Here is a 6,061-nt window from a genome sequence, read left to right as displayed (position 1 = left end):
TCTAACATCCAGCTCAGCTGCACTCTGTAATCTGGGGGTCTGGGAGCATCATGCAAGCTTCACTCAGTGACAAAGGTTGGGGGTTGTTCTGGAGAACAATTCCTGAAATTTCCTGCAGAGACCATGTGGAATGTTCCAAAATTTTCCTCCAATCAAATCCACATGAGAAAGAATGTGTCATGAAGCCAAGAACAAAGTAACTGAAGTGTATTAGGGTGTCCAGTCAAACCCAGCCAACATCTTTATCTATCTTACATGTATCACATTTCTGGGCAAGAGGAGTAGGGCTCTGTCTTGTGGGTGGAACTTTGGTTTGTTCCATCATCAGCAAGAACAAAAAGAGAAAGGGACAGAAAAGCTCCTTAACCTGGGCAAAGGAAGAGTTGCTTCTCTGTCTCTTTGTCCCAAGTTCCAGAAGAAAATTCAAAGAATTTTCCTGATTGCTCTCTCTCTCACTCCAGTCCATGTGCACTAAGGTTTCATTGTCATCAAGTGGCGTCACCCCAAAGTCACTGAGTCAGTCACTGAAGGTAGTGAGCAAAGACTGTGCATCTTTAAGGAAGTCACATGTCAACAACTGCTTGGCATAGGTAAGGATGGACTGAGAGCTTCCCTATCTAAAAATCACCCTCCACCACTGTCCTCTATGATGAAGCAAACTTGACTTGGGACAAGGAGGACTCTTGGCCTCCCTAATTTCTGCAATCTACTTCTATCCCTACTTTGGCTCCCCCTTTTTACTGTGTTAAGAAAAGTTACAACAGAAACACTTGGTCCTAGAGCCAGTCTTCCCCATTTTCTCTAAAGGTGACTTACCTTTCTTATTCCAAAAGTGGACACTAAGGCCCAAGCAAAGAAAGATCAGTCCCAGCACAAGACTCCCAATGCCACTCAGCATCTTGTTCTGGGCAGATTCTGACAGTGCCCCTGGGAAGTAGAAGCCTGTGCATCAGTGACTGTCCCCACATCCCACAGAGTCCTCCTCAGGAAGCCTGGAGTCCAACCCAAGATATAAGAGATGGAGGTGCCCCACCCCCAAACAGAGGAGGGTCAAGGGCATGCAGAGACCCCAGGAGAACAGTGGATGGAAGAGGGTTTGGGGGAAAGGGGGAGTGTGAGTCCCCAGAGTAGGTCCATCTGAAAATCCATAGACCATCCCCAAACACCAGCCTTAATGTCAAAGCCCAGAATTTCACCACTGCAGAAGATATACTGCCAAGCTGAACCTCAGCCTGGGGATCAGGTTACATAAAGCAATAATATCTTGGAGCAAAAAGAGGTCAGTACTCAGTATCTGAATTTTGACTTGAGATCTCAGGCCTCCATGACTCTAGGCACAGAAATGACACCAGGAGTTGTATAGGAGAGAAGGTATGAATGTGTCCAACAACAGAGGAAAGGAGGGACCCCAAGCTCACAAGACCCAATGTCCTCCCTGCTCCCTGGTATCAATGAAGTGGCCCTTACACCATTCTACAGCGATGGGGCTCTGGAGGCTGGGGTGATCCATGTGGCAAGTGTAGACATCTCCAGGCTGAGGTATTCCAACATCACAAGAATCTGGTAGGTCCAATCCCCATTCTGAATAAGTGGTGTGGACACAACTCCAGAAGTCTCTTCCTCTTCATTCCAGAACCATCTGACTTTAACTTGTAAAGGATAAAAATTTGTCATTGAGCAGATCAGCAAATTGTGGTGGTTTAGGGGCTCTGTCATGGCTGGAGAGATGGTGACTATAGGCTCCACTAGGATGAATGACAGCAAAAAATAAAGTCCGAGAATGAGGCAGCAAAGAGGCTCTCGCCGTGGGCTTAAGTTCCTCCTTTGAAATGAAAGTGGAGAAAACAGCACCTATTTGTGTTCACACATACCAAAGGTTTCACCCATTTGTGGAATATTTTTTTTAAAGTTGATCACATAGAAATAGAGGGTTGAATAGAGATCACTAAAGCCTAGGAAAGGAATAGTGATAGGGTGAATAATGGGAATCAAACATACTTGGAGTGGAGCACTTCTAATGTTATACAGCTCCACAAAGGAATTACAAAATGAATTACACACTTTGTAATAACTAGAGCATAAGAGTTTGGGTTGCCAATAGACACAAATGATAATATTTCAGAAAATGGAAATGTTGATCTCCCCAGTCTGATTATGATCATTGTGTTGAATTACAACACTGTACCTCATAAAAAAGTACCAACAGTATATGTTGATTTTTAAATGAAAAAAAAATAAGTAAAATGTCCCTTTTATAAATATATATGTCAGCAATGCATATACCATCATGGTCCTTTAAGATTATTCGGACTAATGATGTCCTAGTTGTCTTGCTTTAAGTACAGTCTGTGATTTTCACAGAATACAATTAACTAACAATGCTCTCCTCCTCTGTATTTCCCCACTATGTTGTGCTACTTCACCAGGGGCTCACAATCAGTGCTATCAACCAACCATGGATAAACTGTGAATCAAAATAAACCTATCCTTTATTTAATTATCTCAAGCACTTTATTACAGTAACTCAAAACTGACTAATACACTATTCCAATGCTGTCCTGCCAAGTCTTTAAACGGATTTTCCTTGAATTCAAATGCCCTCCCAAGCTTACCAAAATCCTAGGAATCCCAAAAGTCACCTTACCCACAGCCCTTCCACACTAGTTCAGACGTGAGCACACTTTGATCAGCCCTAAACTCACCTCTCAGCTGAACAGTGAAAGAAGCTGTCTGGTAATAGTTGTGTCTGCACAAGGTGTCTACATGGGCCTGATACTCAGCCAGGAGGTCCTTCTGGGCATTCCAGCTCTTGGCACTTGACAGCCCCAGCTCTGTTTCAGCCACAAACACCCCCACATCACTGTCAAAGCACAGGATCTCCTCCTTGTTGTAGATTTGTCTGGCCACGAGCCTCACTGGCTGAGACCCATTGGTGAAGTAGCAGGTGACCTTAAACTGGTACATGAAATCCTCTGCAGGAGAACCAGGCCATGTTATATTTAGCTCAGGCTTGCACCCAACCAACCCTGTGTTTGGTTTAGGGAGACACAGGGGATAAAGGGACATCACAACACAGACCAGGGACTAACAAAATCTGCTCTCATTCTTCAGAATTTTATTCCCAGGATGAGTGAAGTGATTTCTCTACCTCAAATCCTGCATTGATCATTTATTGGAGAAAATAAAAAATGTTAAACAAGGAAGATAATGAAATAATGTTTGGAATACAGAAACAATATTGCCAGCATTTTCATATACTGTAGCTGTAAATATCAAAAATCCAAAATAATCTACTAACTAAAAGAATGTAAAGTAAGAGAGAGTTCAGCAAATGGCTGGATACAAGATCCATTTTTAAATATTCTACATGTACATGAGTAACAAATGTGAAGTCAAATGTTAATTACATCATTTATAATGGCATAAAAAATTATGAAGAAGTTTTATACTTATATACAAGAATTCTAAAAGGGAAATGATGAAATTTTTGAGATACATCAAAAGGGTCCTAAATAAACACAAAAATACACCTGTACATGAATTGGAAGACTGAATATTATAAAGAGGACATTATCTCAAATTGTCTTATGGGTTCTGTGGGTATAATTTAAAATTCCTACCAATTTGTGATTACTCAAAATTTACAAGCTGATTCTAAAATGCAATAAAGGTTCATAAGGCAAAAATGGTGATTAAACATCATGTTTTTGGCACAGACATAAACAAATAAATGGCATATTGTATTCCAAAATAAGTTTCATGAATCCATTTAGACTAAATTTACAACAAGGGTGGCACAACAGGTGGTCAGTGAGGAATGAATACTTTTGTTAATAAATGATGTTCTAATAAATGGATATACATCAGAAGGAACAGAAGAAATTGGGCATACTTCTTACACCATATGTAATATAGAGCTAAGTATGAATGAAATGCTACAAATCTGTTAAGAGATAAAACTAGAGAACATTTTCATGATGTTGGAATTGTGACAGATTTCTTAAATCATTAAAAGCACTAAACATAAATAAAAAATATTGATAAATTCAATTCATTAAAATTAACAGCTTCTGCTCATCAAGAGGCATCATTAAAAGACTTACACAAGGCCAAAAGTAGAAATATTTGCAAAACACATACTGATGATGGGCTTGATTTGAAATATATTTTTTATCTTTTTGAAATAAATGAGAAAAAGATAAATATGGAAAAGAATAGAAGTTCCCATAACACTATACACTCCCCAGACAGGGAAACATTAAATAGTCTAAGACACTAAAAGCTGTCAAGAATTGGATTTTCTTATGAACAGCTCATGAGACAACTATGTGAATAACAGTTGGACTTTGTCTTGTCAAGTTGAAGATAGGCAGACATTGCAATTGAAGTATCTATTTCAGTCTAGAGAAATGCAGACCCAAAGGTTCCAGGATTCCCGGATACATTTTCTTTTAAGTAAGACCAGCCCAAACCTCCATCCACATAAGAACAGGTTAAGTACATTGCTCTGCCCTCATAAAATGGAATGTACTATCCAACAACAAAAATGGATGGATATTTCATCAGAGATTTGTGGCAAGTCTTCTCAGACATAATATTGAGAAAGGAAGCAAGACAGAGCACAGCATTTATAGAACATTTAGAAGAGGAAATATTAATCTATATTGCTTAAGGATACATTCATATATATGCTAAGTATAACAATGAGCAAAATATTAGGATTAAAAGAGTCACAATAGAACTTACTTCTGGAAGGTGAAAATGGGTACCTTTGGAAAGGAGTACACAGAAGTCATTTGGAGAATTGGTAATATTCACATATGTTCAACTTGATTGGTGGTTATTTGGATATTTCTTTGTAATTTTTGTTATGTGTGTGTGTTATGATGTCTGTTGTGTTATTTTCCTAATAATTAAAAATACACTATAATAATACATACCCCAGAGTCATCAATTTGTATCTGTGTGTGTGTTTTAGAAAGACCAAGTGAGACAGTTGATGTAATACTATCACTACAGGCTTGGGATTTAATGGGTGAAAAATAATTATCAATTTTGGAGTTTTTTTTCATCATTGTCATAACCTCCATTCACTATCAATACTGAATCAAGTCCTAATTAACCCAGAATTAGTAACTGTCTGTCCTTATCCCATTCTTCCTCCCAAGTCCCACAGTGTCATCTGCATGACCCCACTGCTTACCTCCAAGGCATGGGTAATAGTGCTCTTCTGGTATTGAAGCTCCAGAGACCATATCTCTGGTCTGAATTTCTCTGATCACAAGCCCCAAAATAGATGAATACTATTGGGCCCAGAAAATCCCCAGAGTGGCCAGTTCTTTTAATTTACCTGATGCTTCTCAAGTACCACATTTGCATTTTGTATTGTGTCTGGTATAGAAATGTAATTTGTCTTTTTCTTCCAATTCTGAGATCCCAAAGTCCTTTAGAGATATTAGCCTCCCTTCCACTGCACAGGTTGAAAAAAGGAATCTAGCAAAACTCTAACAAGGAGATATCAGGACTCTTGTAGAAGTCCTTCCAAATACTACCTGTGGATTGTTGAAAACACAACAGACCAAAGCTTAGGCTCCAGAGCCCCCAAGAAATTATTTCCAAATCTGGGCTCTGAATAGCAGCTGTCCTGCACTTACTTGGGGAATCTCTTCTGTTAGCCATGGGAGTCCTCAGCACCATGAGAACCACCATCACAATTCCAGCTTTAATCCAAGGGTTCCTGGGGATTATCTCAGTCAACTTTTCAAACTTGAAACAGAAGCATTTTAACAAAAGCACTTGGCATTCAGCACAACTGCTACCAATTGACCTGACATTTCACTTCACAGAGATGGAAAGTAGGAAATCTCCTATGAATTTATTTTTTGGACAGTTCCTAAGGAAGAAACAATCAACCCTATGACTTAAGTCCTCATTTGTCTCTAGGTAAACATTTTTAATGGAAGTTCTCAACTCAAAAAATATCAGTTGTTGAATACACCACCAGTGAACACCACATCATGTACAACCTCAACAGTGGGATCCTAATTAGAATAAGTTATAT

General features: G+C 39.1%; 1 pseudogene; it reads right to left on the bottom strand.

Annotated features, from left to right (window-relative positions):
* Window positions 1–745: 745 nt before the first annotated feature.
* Window positions 746–5,834, bottom strand: LOC144256452 (HLA class II histocompatibility antigen, DQ beta 1 chain-like; annotated as a pseudogene).
* Window positions 5,835–6,061: the final 227 nt, after the last annotated feature.

This window comes from Urocitellus parryii, chromosome 8 (genome assembly GCF_045843805.1).
Source record: "Urocitellus parryii isolate mUroPar1 chromosome 8, mUroPar1.hap1, whole genome shotgun sequence".
Classification (NCBI taxonomy): Eukaryota; Metazoa; Chordata; class Mammalia; order Rodentia; family Sciuridae; genus Urocitellus; species Urocitellus parryii.
This window is presented reverse-complemented; position numbering and strand designations above follow the sequence as displayed.